At 40.9% G+C, this 17,367-nt stretch overlaps 1 protein-coding gene across 5 annotated transcripts in view; it reads right to left on the bottom strand.

The window, feature by feature from the left end:
- The window catches only part of taok3a (TAO kinase 3a), a 143,981-nt gene that overhangs the window by 121,664 nt on the left and 4,950 nt on the right, over window positions 1-17,367 (bottom strand). The gene's annotated exons all lie outside the window — the stretch shown is intronic.

Here is a 17,367-nt window from a genome sequence, read left to right as displayed (position 1 = left end):
TCAAGTCAAATTCTTTTCTCCTGAAGTTACGAGCCTAGGTTTGCAGTCAGCCACTGACTTACAAAAAAGCTGGTCAGCAAGATCTAGCAAGCTCCGTGGCGTGAATTACTACTTTTGTTTTAAGCTGTGAAATCTCATGGCTTCATACTTTCAATAAGTAATGAGGTGTCAAGATTTATTTTCAAAGCAAGTGACTGAATTCAACCGCGATCAGAAACACCCGAGTTTATTTCTGGAGGGATAGAATTGAAAAATAAACTTGCGCTAAACTTGCATCAAACTTGGTTCAGGCAACATCTGGAGTACTGCATATAATTCTTGTCACCATTTTATAAAGAGGCACTGGAAATAGTGCAAATAAAATACACAATGATAGAATCATTGAATGGTTATAAAACATCAGAGACCATTCTGCACATCTTTTGTGCCAGCTCTCTGCAACATCAAATCATGTAGTCCCATTCTCCTGTCCTTTCCCTGCAACACTGTTAATTCTCTCTCTTCAAAAGACCTTTTGAAAGCCTTCGCCACATTCAGAGCGTAACCAGTGTAAAATGTTCCCCCTCATGTTGCTCTTGTACCACTTTTCTTAAATGGATATCCTGTGGTTTTCAACCCTTGTCACTGGGAACACTATTTACTCTCTTTGGACGAGTCATTATTTCAAACCCTCTATCAAAACTTATCTTAACCTTCTCTTTGCCAAGTAGATCAGCTCCAGCTTCTTCAATCTGCCCTGGCAACTCAAATCCCTCTTCCCTGGGGTCTATTCTCTTTTTTTTCCCCTCTCAAAGCATTCACACCCATCCTAAAGTGCAGTGCACAGAATTTCACACAATACTCCAGTGAAGACAAAGAACAAAGAAAATTACAGCACAGGAACAGGCCCTTCGGCCCTCCAAGCCTGCACCAAACATACTGCCCGACTTAACTAAAACCCCCTACACTTCCAGGGACCATATCCCTCTATTCCCTTCCTATTCATGTACTTGTCAAGATGCCCCTTAAAAGTCACTACCGTATCCACTTCCACGACCTTCCCCAGCAACGAGTTCCAGGCACCACCCTCTGTGTAAAAAATCTACCTCGTACATCTCCTTTAAACCTTGCCCCTCCCTCGCACCTTAAACCTAAGCCCCCTAGTAATTGACTCTTCCACTCTGGGAAAAAGCTTCTGACTATCCACTCTGTCCATGCCTCTCAATCTTGTAGGCTTCTATCAGTCTCCCCTCAACCTCCGTCGCTCCAGTGAGAACAAACCAAGTTTCTCCAACTCTCCTCATAGCGAATGCCCTCCATACCAGGCATACCTCTGTACCCTCTCCAAAGCCTCCACATCCTTCTGGTAGTGGAGCGACCAGAATTGAACACTATATTCCAAGTGCGGCCTAACTAAGGTTCTATAAAGCTGCAACATGACTTGCCAATTTTTAAACTCAATACCCCGGCCGATGAAGGCAAGCATGCCATATGCCTTCTCGACCTGCATTGCCACTTTCAATGACCTGTGTACCTATACACCCAGATCCCTTTGCCTATCAATACTCCTAAGGGTTCTGCCATTTACTGTATATTTCCTATCTGTATTAGACCTTCCAAAATGCATTACCTCACATTTGTCCGGATTAAACTCCATCTGCCATCTCTCTGCCCAAGTCTCCAACTGATCTATATCCTGCTGTATCCTCCGATGGTCCTCATCGCTATCCGCAAGTCCACCAACCTTTGTGTCGTCCGCAAACTTACGAATCAATCCAGTTACATTTTCCTCCAAATCATTTATATATATTACAAACAGCAAAGGTCCCAGCACTGATCCCTGAGGAACACCACTTGTCACAGCCCTCCATTCAGAAATGCACCCTTCCACTGCTACCCTTTGTCTTCTTGGACCGAGCCAGTTTTGTATCCACCTTGCCAGCTCACCTCTGATCCCATGTGACTTCACCTTCTGCACCAGTCTGCCATGAGGGACCTTGTCAAAGGCCTTACTGAAGTCCATGTAGACAACATCCACTGCCCGACCCTCATCAATCATCTTCGTCACTTCCTCGAAAAACTCGATCAAATTTGTGAGACACAAACTCCCCTTCATAAAACCATGTTGCCTCTCACTAATACGTTCACTTATTTCCAAGTGGGAATAAGTCCTGTCTCGAAGAATCCTCTCCAATACTTTCCCTACCACTAATGTAAGGCTCACCAGCCTGTAATTACCTGGATTATTCTTGCTACCCTTCTTAAACAAATGAACAACATTGGCTATTCTCCAATCCTCTGGGACCTCCGCTGCAGCCAGTGAGGATACAAAAATTTATCTCAAGGCCCCAGCAATTTCCTCTCTTGCCTCTCTCAGTATTCTGGGGTACATCCCATCAGGCCCTGGGGACTTGTCTACTTTAATGTTTCTCAAGAACCCCAATACCCACCTCCTTTTTGATCTCGGACATACCAGTGCTTCTATAAAAGGCATATTATATTTCCTTGCTTTTATACTTTTATCCCTGTTATTTACAAAATTCTTTCACCTTCTGTGATGAGACTATTTACCGCTTCGCCACCCCTAGGTCTCTGTTCCTTCTTCCCCTCTTTAGAATTGCATCCTTTATTTTGTATCGCCTCTCTGTTCCTTAGTAAATTTCATCTCCCATGTGTCTGCCCACTCAACCAGCCTGTCTACGCTATATTTTTCTCAATCTTGTGGCATCTGCAAATTTTGAAATGGTGACACCCAAGATGCACAGGTAGCTGCACAGCTCGTTCATTAACCATACTGGTTTGAATGTACGGAGATGACACCTAATACATTAATGTATTTTAAAAAGCAGTGGACTTTGTACCAACCCTCAGGGAACCCCACTGCACACCTACCTCCAATCCAAAAAACAAATCCATTAACCACTACTGTCTATTTCCTGGCCAACTTTGTATCCATGTTGCCATTGCTCCTTTTCATTTCATGGGCTTCAACTTTGTTGGCAACCTCATTATGTAGACGCTATCAAACACCCTTTTCGACAGCCACCGCATCATTATTACCTAATTGCCTTTAACAAATCCATACAGGCTTTACTTAATTAATCCACATTTGTCCAAGTGACTTAATTTTGTCAAGTTTCCGAAAGTTTTCCAACCACTTGAGGTATTACTGATTGATCTGTAGCTGCTGCGTTTATCCTTGCAACCTTTTTGAACAAAGAGCAATCTTTTTGAACAAATAGTTAACATTTGCAATTCTTCAATCCCCCAGAGGGCTAGAAGATTGCTTTCTGCCCTTCAAACTTTTCTCCCCAACTTCCCTCAGTATCCCTGCATGCCATCTGGCCCTGGCAACATAAGTATAGCCAGCCTTTCGAACTGCCATTCCTCCAATACATGTAGGAATTATACAGTAAATGGTAAAACCCTTAAGGGTATCAACTAGCAGAGAAATCTGGGCACACGTGTCCACCGATCACCGAAAGTAGCAACGCAGATGGATAAGGTAGTCAAAAAAGCATTTGGTATGCTTGCCTTCATCGGTCGGGGTGTTGAGTATAAAAATTGGCAGGTCATGCTGCAGCTGTACAGAACCTTAGTTAGGCCTCATTTAGAATATGGTGTACAATTCTGGTCGCCACACTACCAGAGGGATGTAGATGCTTTGGAGAGGGTACAGAAGAAGTTTACCAGGAGAGTATTAGCTATGAGGGGTTGGATAAACTTGGCTTGTTCTCACGGAGGTTGAGGGGTGACCTGATAGAGATTTACAATATTATGAGTGGCATGGACAGAGTGGATAATCAGATGCTCTTTCCTAGGGTAGAAAAATCAAGTATTAGGGGACATAGGTTTAAGGTGCATGGGGAAAAGTTTAGAGGAGATGTACAAGTTTTTTTTTTAAACAGAGTGGTGAATGTCTGGAACACGCTGCCCAGGGAGGTGATGAGAGCAGGTACGACAGCGCATTCAAGGGGCAATTAGACAAATACACGAGTAGGTTGGGAATGGAACGATACTGACTCCGTAAGCACACAGTTTTAGTTTAGGCAGGCATCATGATCACGCAGGCTTGAAGGGCCTGTGCTGCACCGTTCTTTGTTTTATCAGGTTTTAGCCTGTTTATTGCCATAAATACCTCCGTTCACTGACTTCAGCAGCATTTTCGTTCTGAGCACAGATGCAGAGTACTCATTTAGTACTTCAGGCACACACTTCTTGTATACATCTCCTTTTGGGTCTTCATTCAGCTCTACAACGTATATACATACAGAAGACATTTGGATTTCATTTTAGTCAGCTGTCAGTCTCTTACATTCCGTAACTTTATTTCCTATTTCACTCCCAATCTGAACTTTTTATATTCTGCCTGGTTCACCTCTGGCAACAACCTGACATCCGTCATACACACGTTTTTATGCTCCAGCCTCTTTTGTCATCCAGGGAGCTTTGACCTTGCTTGCCCCACCTTTCCCTCTTATGGGAATATTCCTTGATGCTACCTTAGCAGTCTCTTTAGAGGGAACCCATCATCGCATTACAGGCCATTGGTAACAATACATATACCCCCTGCATTTCTGACAGATTTTGGCATTTCTGGTATCTGATAGATGCACCATAGAAAGCATTCTTTCTGGTTCTATCACAGCTTGGTATGGCTCCTGCTCTGCCCAAGACCGCAAGCAACTACAAAAGGTCGTGAATGTAGCCCAATCCATCACGCTAACCAGCCTTCCATCCATTGACCCTGTCTACACATCCCGCTGCTTCGGCAAAGCAGCCAGCATAATTAAGGACCCCACGCACCCCAGACATTCCCTCTTCCACCTTCTTCTGTCGGGAAAAAGATATAAAAGTCTGAGGTCACATACCAACCGATTCGAGCAATTTCTTCCCGGCTGTTGTCAGACTTTTGAATGGACTTACCTTGCATTAAGTTGATCTTTCTCTACACCCTACCTATGACTATAACACTACATTCTGAATTCTCTCATTTCCTTCTCTATGAACGGTGTGTTTTGTCTGTATAGCGCGCAAGAAACAATACTTTTCACTGTATGTTAATACATGTGACATTAATAAATCAAATCGAAGGATTAACAGACTGTGTCTCCTTTCTCTTAAAAATGAAAGGATGACACAAGAGGTCTTTAAAATTATGAAAGGTTAGAATGAGAATGTGGAACTCGCTACCAGACTGATTGAAGTGAATAGTAAATACGCATTTAAGAATAAACTAGATGAGCATATGAAGGAGAAGGGAACAAAGGTAAAGTTGGAAGGAACAACTGGTCTCTACGGCACTTTTTTTTTAAAGTTTGCACACTCCAAAAAGTTTTGGTCTTTTCACTGTCATCAAATTTTTATTTTAAAAAACACTTAATTAGGAGTACAATATTTAACCACTTAGTTAGAATAGTTAATTCAATGTTAAATGAGGTACAGTGAACAAAAGAAAAATGTGATTAAGAGTGAGAGGCAGTAAGGAAGGGTTAAATGTTCTATTTTCAAATCCCCCAAATCTCAGAGAATGCACTTACAAAAAGTAAACTTTCAGTGCCAGAAGTTTAGTTATAATAAAACTTACCACACCCGTACAAATTTACTTCACTAGAATGCACATGTCCCAATTTTTTCTGGTGAAATTAGTGGGTATCTACCATGCAAGTAACACACGTCAAGTCTACAGCAAGACACAGTACTGTCATAATGAAGCTTCTGGAGAGTGGAACAACTCAGACAGAAACTGTGACTTCTGTGTTTAACTGCGCATGTGCAGTCACTAGAAGTTGCTTTCAGATTTACTCTTCAATAATGATGAACACTGGTAACCTCACTTATTTTTAAACCACAAAATCCAGCTGTTAGGATTTTAATTAAGATTTTCAGCACTGACAGTTAATGGATTTTTCCATGCAAGGATAACTAGGTTCCTCACAGCAATGTGAAATTGCCAATCAAAAAGCCAATTTAGACTCAGGGCATCACCCCACATTTACTGTATGTATGCATTAGAGAAAGATTTGATCTGAAATAGACGAGTTACAAGAACCTGTGTTTCCTTGTAAAACAAAGGATCTCAAGAACCCATAGCTATTACATATATACAATGAGAAAACCATTCAGCCCCTCAACCCACTCCGCCATTTAATAACAGCATGACGGCTTCAATAGTAACCTCAAATCTGCATTCTACCTATCCCCGATCACCTCATTCATCAAGAATCTACCCATTTCTGCCTTAAAAGTATTCAAGGACTCTGCTTGCACCACCTTTTCAGGAAGAGTTCCAAAGACTTATGACCTGCAGAAAAAAATGTCATCTCATCTCTGTTTTTAATGGGTGAGACCTTATTTTTAAACAGTAACTCCTTCCAAAAGATCCTGATGCCAAAATTATCAGTCTCCAGCTATTCATCAAACAGCAGCAAAAACATGAGCATCCACTGCATCACACTGGCATGGATGAAACGCCCATGAATTTTGATATGCCCAGGAACCAAATTGTGGAGTGGATAGATTGAGAAAAATTCGAGTGACAACCACAAGACAAAGATCCACAGTGTTACTGGCCAGCATGTCCAACAGAACAGGAGTAAAATCTATGGTAATTTCCAGTAATAAAACCATGCCAAAAATCAAGTTCCCGACAGGTGTTTGTGCATGTCCATGACAAAAGTTGGATGGAAGAGGATGGAGTGAAGTTGTGGACTGAATTGGAATAGGCCAACACAAAGAATGCAGTTTATTAGTGCGGGATTGTTCATATCCAACTAACAGATAACGCAATAGGTGGCGGTGAACAAATAACACCTGTTACACCAGGGGGTCTGAAACCCACAATTTAACCTTTGGTTGTGTGCCTCAACAAGCCATTCCAAAGATCATGTTCACACTGAATGGAATAGGTGGATGGTTCATGGAGAAAAAAAACCTTCAAACACAGAGACACAAAATCAAGTTACAGAATATTGATCAGAATGCGAATCTCTACAGCCAACCAGGTCTTAAAGATACAGACAATGTGGCGGATCTGTAACTTGATTTTGTGTCTCTGTGCCTTGTTTGAGAGCAAATTTCCACTCCATCTGGCGAAGGAGCAGCGCTCCGAAAGCTAATGGCATTTGCTACCAAATAAACCTGTTGGACTTTAACCTGGTGTTGTTAAAACTCTTACTGTGTTTACCCCAGTCCAACGCCGGCATCTCCACATCATGTCTGCATAATATTGCCAAGGGGCAGAATGTAGATGATAAATAGGAGGTCAAGGATTGGTCCTTGAGAACACCAGAAGTGAAGGTGAGTAGGAAGAAAAGCTATTGAAAGTGATTCTCTGGTGACAACTAGTTAGATATAAATGGAACCAGGTGAGAGTAATCCCACCCAGCTGGACAATAATGGAGAGGCATTGCTCAACTGTGTCAAAGGCTGCAGACAGGATGAAAAGGGCAAGGAGGGAAAGTCAATCTTTGCCATAATCACATAGGATGTTATCTGTGACGTTGATCAAAGTGGTTTCAATCCTGTAGTGTCTATATGCCTTAGTTCCATAACACTCAATGCGCTCACAAAAATCTAGCAATCAATTTCCAGCTGACCTAGCTTGAACATCTTTGGGAGATAGTGAATTCCAGATTTCCACTTTGTGTGAAGAAGTGCTTCCCGACATCATTCCTGAATGGTCTAATTCTAACTTTAAGGTTATGGCCCCTTGTTCTCAACTCCCAAACCAGAGGATCAATTTTCTCTCCATTTATCCTACCACATCATTTAATCATCTTAACCACCTCAATTATGTCACACTTACATCTGCTATATTTAGAGTACAAAAAATCTATCACCCAAACTGATCTTGTATAAAGTGATCTGAAAATGCACATCTTCATCCAGGAGGACGAGGGGAGGCAAGGTAAATTGAATTCAAAATATATTCTATATTCCCAAAAACAAATTTATTTTTCATCAATATGGATGCGGAACCTCGAGTTTTGCAAAGGAATCTAATCATGTGACTTCGCTGACATTAAGAAAATACCAAAACTTCACTTTTAGCTTGCCTTTAAAGCCACATGTTACAAAAGAAAACCTACATTTTGCATAAGTCATTATTTTTTTAGTTAACAGAACTCAACAACGCATTGAGCACTGATTAATAGAAATTGAAGCCCATCTAAAAATGTGTGGCACAGGCTAACTTTCCAGCTACACATGAAACAAAGCAGCACTGTCCAGCTATCAGGCTGCCAAAAGATTTCAAAACTAGAGCCCAACCAATTCAATAGCTTGGAACATAGGAACAGGAGAAGGCCATCTAGGCCTTTGGCCTGCTCTGCCATTCAAGTAACTCATGGCTGATCTGCACCTCAAAACCATAATCCTGCTTTTCCTCCATATTCCTGGATACACTTACCTAAAAAAGTCTAATTCTGTCTAGGTAGCTATGGTTGTCTACCCCAAATGGCTGTCTAAGTGTTCAAAATTTCAACTCTTTAAAAAGTGCTTCATGAATTCAAGCCCGAATAGTGTAGCTCCAAATTTTAGGATTACATCCCCTTGTTCTTGATTCACCTTCCAAAGTAAACCATTGCTCCATATATACTCCATCAAATTAAATTAACATTTTAAGTACCACAATCAGATCACCCTCAATCTTCTATACTTAAGGAAATACAAGCCAAGTTTATGCAACATGTAATTTATCTGAATTTTCAAAATGCCTTTCATGAGATGCCCCTTAATAGTCTAATGAATAAGGTCAGAGAATGTGGAATCAGGGGACAAATGGCAGAATGGATTGCTAGCTGGCTTCAAGACAAAAAGCCGAGTGTGGGAATAAAGGGTAGTTCTTCAGAGTGGCAGAGGATGGTAAAGTGGTGTTCTAAAAGGATCAGCCAGTGCTGTTCACAATTTACTTCAACAATTTGGACTTTGGAATCCAAAACGCAATTTCCAAACTCATGTATGACACCAAAGTAATCAAGACCAAGGAATACAGCAATGAATTACAACAGAACATCAATAAAATTGCAGAATGGGTAGACAATTAGCAAATGTAGTTCAACAAGGATAAAGGTGAGGTAGTACATTTTGGTGGGAAGAATAGGGAGGTCACTTATTACTTAGATGTGCGAGCTTACCTGAGAGAGAGAGAGAGGGAAACGAGGGATCTTGGAGTATGAGTATACCAATCGTTAAAAGTTGCACCACAGGTTCGCAAGGCCATAAAAAAGCAAAGCAAACACTACTCTTGAGGGATAAAACTGAAAAGTAAGGAAGTTGTGCAAAACCTGTATCAAATCTTGGTTGAACCACACTTTGGGCAGTCTGGTTGCCTCATTATAAAAAGGATATGGAGACACTGGTGGGTGCAGACAATATTTATTTGATATATTAAATGCGTGAATATATAAACCAGGAAAGGACGGACAGGCTTTTTCTCTTGGAAAAAATGGAATGCTGAGGGTGACTGAATAGAGATCTTAAATTTAGATAGAGAGAGAGACATTTTCTTCTTGTGAGGAAGAGCATAACTAGAAGCCATCATTATAAAATAGTTAGCAAAAAATCCAACAAGGAATTCAGAGGAAATGTCTTTACTCAAAAAGTGGTGAGAATGTGGAACTCGCGACCACAGGGGGTAGATGAAGCGAATAGTTTCGATGCATTTAAGGGAAAGCCAGGCAAGCATAAGTGGGAGAAGGGAATCAATCGTAGATTTAGATGAGAAAACATGGGAGGAGGTTCAAGTATAAATGCTGACATGGACTGGTTGAGCCAAATGGCCTATGTGCCATATATCCTATATAAGTTTACAAGGTTGATACCTCAAATATGAGATTTATATATATAGTTTGTGCAACTTCATCTAATAGGTAATTTAATTCTTATAATTAAATTCTTCTAATTAAATGTGAGTATGTGGACTTTAACAAAGAGGTTGTGCTGGAATCTTTGAATGGCATCAAGATAGATAAGTCGCCGGGTCCGGATGGGATGTACCCCAGGTTACTGTGGGAGGCGAGGGAAGAGATTGCAGAGCCTCTGGCGATGAGCTTTGCGTCGTCGACGGAGACGGGAGAGGTGCCGGAGGATTGCGGATGTGGTTCCTATTTTCAAGAAGGGTAATAGGGATAGCCCAGGAAATTACTGACCAGTGAGTCTAACCTCAGTGGTTGGTAAGTTGATGGAGAAGATCCTGAGGTACAGGATTTATGAGCATTTAGAGAGGTTTAGTATGCTCAAGAATACTCAGCATGGCTTTGTCAAAGGCAGATCGTGCCTTACGAGCCTGGAGGAGTTCTTCGAAAATGTGACTAAACACATTGATGAAGGGAAAGTGGTAGATGTGGTCTATATGGATTTTAGCAAGGCGTTCGATAAGGTCCCCCATACAAGGCATCTCGAAAAAGTGAGAGGGCATGGGATCCAAGGGGCTGCTGCCCTGTGGATCCAGAACTGGCTTGCCCAAAGGAGGCAGAGAGTGTGTATAGATGGGTCTTTTTCTAATTGGAGGTCGGTCACCAGTGGTGTGCCCCAGGGATCTGTTCTGGGACCCTTGCTGTTTGTCATTTTCATAAATGACCTGGATGAAGAAGTGGAGGGATGGGTTGGTAAGTTTGCCAACGACACGAAGGTTGGTGAGGTTGTGGATAATCTGGAGGGATGTCAGAAGTTACAGAGGGACATAGATAGGATGCAAGACTGGGCGGAGAAGTGGCAGATGGACTTCAACCCAGATAAATGCGTAGTGGTCCATTTTGGCAGGTCAAATGGGATGAAGGAGTACAATATAAAGGGAAAGACTCTTAGTACGGTAGAGGATCAGAAGGACCTTGGGGTCCGGGTCCATAGGACTCTAAAATCGGCCCCGCAGGTGGAGGAGGAGGTGGTTAAGAAGGCGTATGGTGTGCTGGCCTTTATCAATTGAGGGATTGAGTTTAGGAGTCCGGGGATAATGATGCAGCTATACAAGACCCTCGTCAGACCCCACTTGGAGTACTATGCTCAGTACTGGTCGCCTCATTACAGGAAGGATGTGGAAAAGATTGAAAGGGTGCAGAGGAGATTTACAAGGATGTTGCCTGGATTGAGTGGCATGCCTTATGAGGATAGGCTGAGGGAGCTCGGTCTTTTCTCCTTGGAGAGACGTAGGATGAGAGGAGACCGAATAGAGGTATATAAGATGTTGAGAGGCATAGATCAGGTGGACTCTCAGAGGCTTTTTCCCAAGGTGGAAATGGCTGCTACGAGAGGACACAGGTTTAAGGTGCTGGGGGGTAGGTACAGGGGAAATGTTAGGAGGAAGTTTTTCACACAGAGGGTGGTGGGCGAGTGGAATCGGCTGCCGTCAGTGGTGGTGGAGGCAAGCTCAATAGGGTCTTTTAAGAGACTCCTGGATGAGTACATGGGACTTAATAGGATGGAGGGTTATAGGTAGGCCTGAAAGGTAGGGATATGTTTGGCACAACTTGTGGGGCCGAAGGGCCTGTTTTGTGCTGTAGTTTTTCTATGTTTCTATGTTTCTTAATTCCAATCTTATTCCAGTGAAATGGTGCTGCAAACTCTCTTTGGCCAATCACTCCTGAGGCATGGTGCCTAAAACTGAACAAAATAACCAAGATGATGCCTGACCACAGATCTATACAACTGAAACACAACTTCCTCTCCTTTGTATTTCAGCTCCTTTGACACAAAGACCAACATTTCATTGGCCCTTTTAGTCTTCCTCATTCACAAAAGCTGAAAAAGGTTAGCTGAAGTGTGAGGTTTCAACACTTCAGAAACAAAGTTACCATTGGTTCATAATCTACAAATCTTCACATCCTTAGGTAATTGCAATTGGAAATAATGAAGTCAAACTTAAGCAATTCTTCACAAGGTATACTGAATGCTTTTTATTAAAGCCATAATCATCTTTCTTTTTCAACCATAAGAATACTACAATAGGTCATATTCATTCTTTGATGCCAGATTTTGCTGAAGAGCTGAATTTTAAAAATGTCTAAAAGGATTCAATTAGACATTTAAAATATTCAGCCACTTCAGCAAAACCATCCAGCTCAAAATGTTTGTATTTTATGGATATTCTAGTTAGAATCTGCATAAAGAAATTTCTGAACTTGTGGATGACAACAAAGTATTCAATACCAAGGAAAACTGCAACGAAGTACTGCAGGACATTCAGAAAATTGCAGAGTTATAAGATAATTAAAAGTTCAATACAAAAAAATCTGTTTTGTAGCAGAAATTGTCGTGCTTCTTTCATCAACTTAAATAAGCACAACTACATTAATGTACTGAAGTATAGAATAAAGAACTCAAAAACTTAAAAAGCTAAAATCTTAATGAGTCACATTTGAATTTTCTTCTCAAAATGGCTTTGACTAACATTTAACTAAATAGACAGCACAAGAGTAAGAAAATAAACAAAACATAATTCTTCCTTAAATCATCAGAAAAACAACAAGTCTGCATGGTATTGCGTATTCCATCTTAATTTCATTGTCTGGCATAAGTGGCACAGCACAACACTGGGCCCTTTGATGCATACATGTTATTTAAATAAGTATAACATTCCCATTGCATCTTTCCACCATCTCCCCCTCCCATTTGGCCATGATTTATTTCGCCAGTTGCCTTTGTATTGGAGTTACAAATCTTAGCTCAGTTTTTCAAATTTGGTTTGACCACGCAAGCCAAATTGTGCTAAAAGCCAGGCAACTTACCTTAATGACTATTGTCCGGTGGCCCTGACATCCACCATTATGAAGTACTTGGAAAGGTTAATCATGGCACAAATCAATTCCTGCCTGCCAGACTGCCTGGATCCACTACAGTTCGCCTATCGCTGCAACAGGTCCACAGCAGATGCCATCTCCCTCGAGTGTTCTAGGGTTAAGTGCAGATACACTCAAGCCTGGAACACCGAGATAACAAAGACACCTATGTCAGACTCCTATTCATAGACTACAGCTCAGCCTTTCACACCATTATTCCTACGAGACTCATCTCCAAACCTCATGGTCTGGGGCTCGGCTCCTCCCTCTGCAACTGGATCCTAGACTTCCGAATCCACAGACTGCAGTAAGGATAGGCAACAACAACTCCTCCATGATCATCCTCAGCCCCTTACACATCTTTGACTGTGTGGTCAAATTCCCCTCCAACTCTATTTTCAAGTTTGCTGATGACACCACCGTTGTGGGTCAGATCTCAAACAATGACGAGACAGAGTACAGACAAGAGATAGAGAATCTGGTGAGTTGGTACGACGACAATAATTTCTTCCTCAATGTCAACAAAACGAAGGAGATAGTCATCGACTTCAGGAAGCCGAGTGGAGGGCATGCCCCTGTCTACATCAATAGGGATGAAGTAGAAATGGTTAACAGCTTCAGGTTTTTAGCTGCCCAGATCACCAATAACCTGTCCTGGTCCCCCCATGCCAACACTACAGTTAAGAAAGCCCACCAACACCTCTACTTTCTCAAGAGACCAAGGAAATTTAGCATGTCAGCTACGATTCTCACTAACGTTTACAGATGCACCATAGAAAGCATTCTTTCTGGTTGTATCACAGTTTGGTATGGCTCCTGCTCCGTCCAAGACCGCAAGAAACTACCAAGTGTCGGGAATGAAGCCCAGTACATCACTCAAACCAGCCTCACATCCGTCGACTCTGTCTATACTTCCTGCTGCCTCAGAAAAGCAGCCAGCATAATCAAGGGCCCCACGCACCCCAGACATACTCTTTTCCACCTTCTTCCGTTGGGAAAACGGATTGGCCATGTTAAAATTGCCCCTTAGTGTCCTGGGCTGCGTAGGTTAGAGGGATTAGCGGGTAAATGTGTGGGGGTAGGGCCTGGGTGGGATTGTGGTCGGTGCAGACTCGATGGGCTGAATGGCCTCCTTCTGCATTGTAGGATTTCTATGGTTTCTATGGAAAAAGATACAAAACTCAAAAGCAGCTTCTTCCCTGCTGCCGCCAGACTTTTGAATGGACCCACCTCGCATTAAATTGATCTTTCTCTACACCCTAGCTATAACTTTAACAATACATTCTCCACTCTCCTTTCCTTCTCTATGTACGGTATACTTTGTCGACATAGTGCATAAGAAACAATACTTTTCACTATATACCAATACATGTGTCAATAATAAATCAAATTTTTTGTATGCATGCTTACATACTTGTGCTTTCGGAAATGACCAGCAAAATAATCATGCAAAGGGTAATAACAACAAAACAGAAAGAAAATTGAAGTGGATAGAGCTAAATCAGACAGTCTGAACTATTTATGACCAGGATTAGCTAATTTGTTATAAAATCCAAGCTTTTAAGAAATAAGTAATTTTACTCAAAACCAGGCATTATTTACAAAAAAAAACTGGGCACAGCAATCTTGGCCGCTTTAAAACAAAAATCAGATTCATTGTATACCAACAGTGGACAAACCTGAAGGACAACATCTGCTGAGTAATCCCTAGGTAAAAAGTGGGAGTTATAAACAAGTCTCTTTCAGAAACGAACATTATTGTTTTCATTTCAGCAATTAAAAATAAATTATGTACTTCACCACTACAATAACTTCAACACGTGTGATTCAATGTACAAGAAAGATTCACTAAGCAAGCAGTTTGAGCCAGCTCAAAGCCATTCGAAAAATATGTGATCTGCAACACCCAGTACATAAACAGTCTAATATTTTTACTCAGTATTTCATCACCAGGAAATGAATCACTGATGTAGCAGGTTCAATTTCTGCTGGGATTTGGGAATTAAAGAGAATTTGAATTTAAAAAAATCTTTTGCATAAAAATGCAACACTATTTCAAATAAGCTCTACAGATCACACCCTAATCAATCATGTTTTTAAAAAAAGTATATTTACCCTTAGTCCGGAAAGTTCCTGACTGAGCCAGCTATTGTGTGCTGGAAACACTATCATAGTGAAATCTCAAAATATCAAGGAAAACCTTTTCATTTATAAACTTTGTTAAACTTTATTCATAGAATCACTACAGTACAGAAGGAGGCCATTAAGTTGGGCTCCCAGATTCAGCTGCGTAACAGCAAATGCACTCCAAGGAAACGCATTTCATGCAAAGCACTGAGGCATTAGATATAATGCAAGGCACCAGGTAAACAAATGTTTCTTCTTTTCCAAATTACCCTTACCCCAAGAAAGCTTTTATCTAATTTGTATCTTCTTTCATAGGAAATGGTGAAAACAAACATTTTCATTGGCTGAAAACAATTTTTTTAAAATCTTGTTATGGATGTAACAAGTTCAATCTTGGATGCAATTGTCTCAAACAGGTAAGACTGATAGATAGGAAGAAACTGTTCCTATTGGAGTAAGGATCAAGAACCAGGGAACAATGACTCACAATGAATAGCAAGAACTAGAGGTGACACAAGGAAATTTATTGGATATTTTTACACAAAGAGCTGTTAGGATCTGGAATGCACTGCCTGACCATGGTGGAGGCAGAATCAATTGTGGCTTTCAAAAGGGAATTAGTTAATTACCGAAATAGAAAAATATTGCAGGGCTACAGGGAAAAAGGCAGGAGCGGAGGACTAACTCAGTTGTACTAGCCGACAGCCAGTACATTGACAAAGGCTGAATGGCTGTGTCTATTATCAGACTAAGTTGGACACAACTGGAAGAGAAACTAAGCACCAGTTTTCACTGCACATATAAGGAGCAGCACTTCAAGGACTACCCCACCCACCAAATGAAGCTTAATGTCAGTCTCAGGTGAATGCATTTTAGTAAGAGAAACAACAACAGCAATCATACACTGGATGGAAGTAGGCTGTATTGAGGAAGAGCAGATAGATTTGGAGACAGGTTCACAGGACAATCAAGTCAGAACTTCATGTTGATGTGACTAAAATAGTTAGCACAATTCTAAATTTTATTTCAATAAGCAGAGAATATACTATTATGATATATTAGCCTAAAAAACGTGATTGCAAGTGTATTAAACACATTTGCAAATTCACAATAAAGATTAGAAAAATATGAAGTATGGAGATAAACTACCAACATCTCTCAGATCAGAACGAATGCATAGCATAACCTTTCAATAAATGCAGAAGAATGAAGCAGCTCTGCACATGATGCAAGCTGAATAGCAAACTGAATCTGGACAACGCAGATCGCAGTTACACTAGTTCTTCATTTTTCATGTCGAAAGACTTTCAGCTGCCAAGTGCTCAAATCTCAGTTAACAGTATTGCATGTGATATTGGGGCTCAACACTACAGAAAAATTAGAGAGACTATTATACAAATGCACTAGGATTGTATGAGAAACATAAAAATCAAAGTGATTTAAAAGTGATGATTTAATTTGTTAGAACAATACACAATATGGGGCAATGTATCTGAAGTGTTTAAAAATCACAAAGCATGAGCCAGGGTATAGATATGCAGACTGTTTCCAGTAGTTGAGTGGTTACAGATACAAGATTAAATGGAAGGTTCAGAACAGAAGACAAGAGAAATATCTCTCAAAGTTGTGATGCCTTGGAATTGTTTCCAGGATTAGTGATTGATAGAAACTATGTCAATAAATAAGATTAAACTCGACAGATCAATGAAAGAAAAAGGGAGGAAGGGATGTGGAGAAAGGCAAGTAGATGCGATTAGAACTATTTGCTCACTTGGAAGGTTAATGTCAACAAAGACTTGAAGCAAATTGCCTGGTTGCATTGCAATTTCTATCTAATCCTATATTTTTTTAAAAAGAGAAGACATTAAACTAATTGAAACAGGTAAAACAGAGTTTGAAATGACTCTCCTTCACATCAAAAAGATCTGATCCTATGTTTGTACCTCATAATTGTTGTCAAGATCACAAATTCATGATACACATTAATGCAAGCCTGATCCTATATGCTCAATGATTTTGGAATACCTAACAATTTTTTTCTGAGTACTTTCTTCTTTTCATATAAATTCTCCATATACCATTCTCCACAAGAGATATTGATGACTCTAAAGTATGGTTTCCCAAACTGTGGATTACAACCTTGATGTGGTTGCAATAAACACACTTGCAGTTGTGAGCTCCTCCTCCCTGGAGGCAGCAAAGGTGATTGTGGAGCAGAGACTGCCCAGTCCGAAGGCTTCGGCTGGACAGCCCTGGACCCACTGGGTCAATGCTACCAAACAGCAAGGGGCAGATGCTGATCTTAAAGTGCCCTTTAACATCAGAAACCCATTTTTAGTGGAATGGGCCGAGGATATTTGTGTGCCTACCAACCTGGCATTTGTGGAGACCGACAAATGTAATGCAAGCACTAACAGTGCTGAAAAAAGGTGGTTAGGCCACTGAGCCCAGAAGCTGAGTGGCAGCTTCAAATTGTATTGTATGC

The sequence above is a fragment of the Mustelus asterias genome, chromosome 13 (genome assembly GCF_964213995.1).
Source record: "Mustelus asterias chromosome 13, sMusAst1.hap1.1, whole genome shotgun sequence".
Lineage (NCBI taxonomy): Eukaryota > Metazoa > Chordata > Chondrichthyes > Carcharhiniformes > Triakidae > Mustelus > Mustelus asterias.
This window is presented reverse-complemented; position numbering and strand designations above follow the sequence as displayed.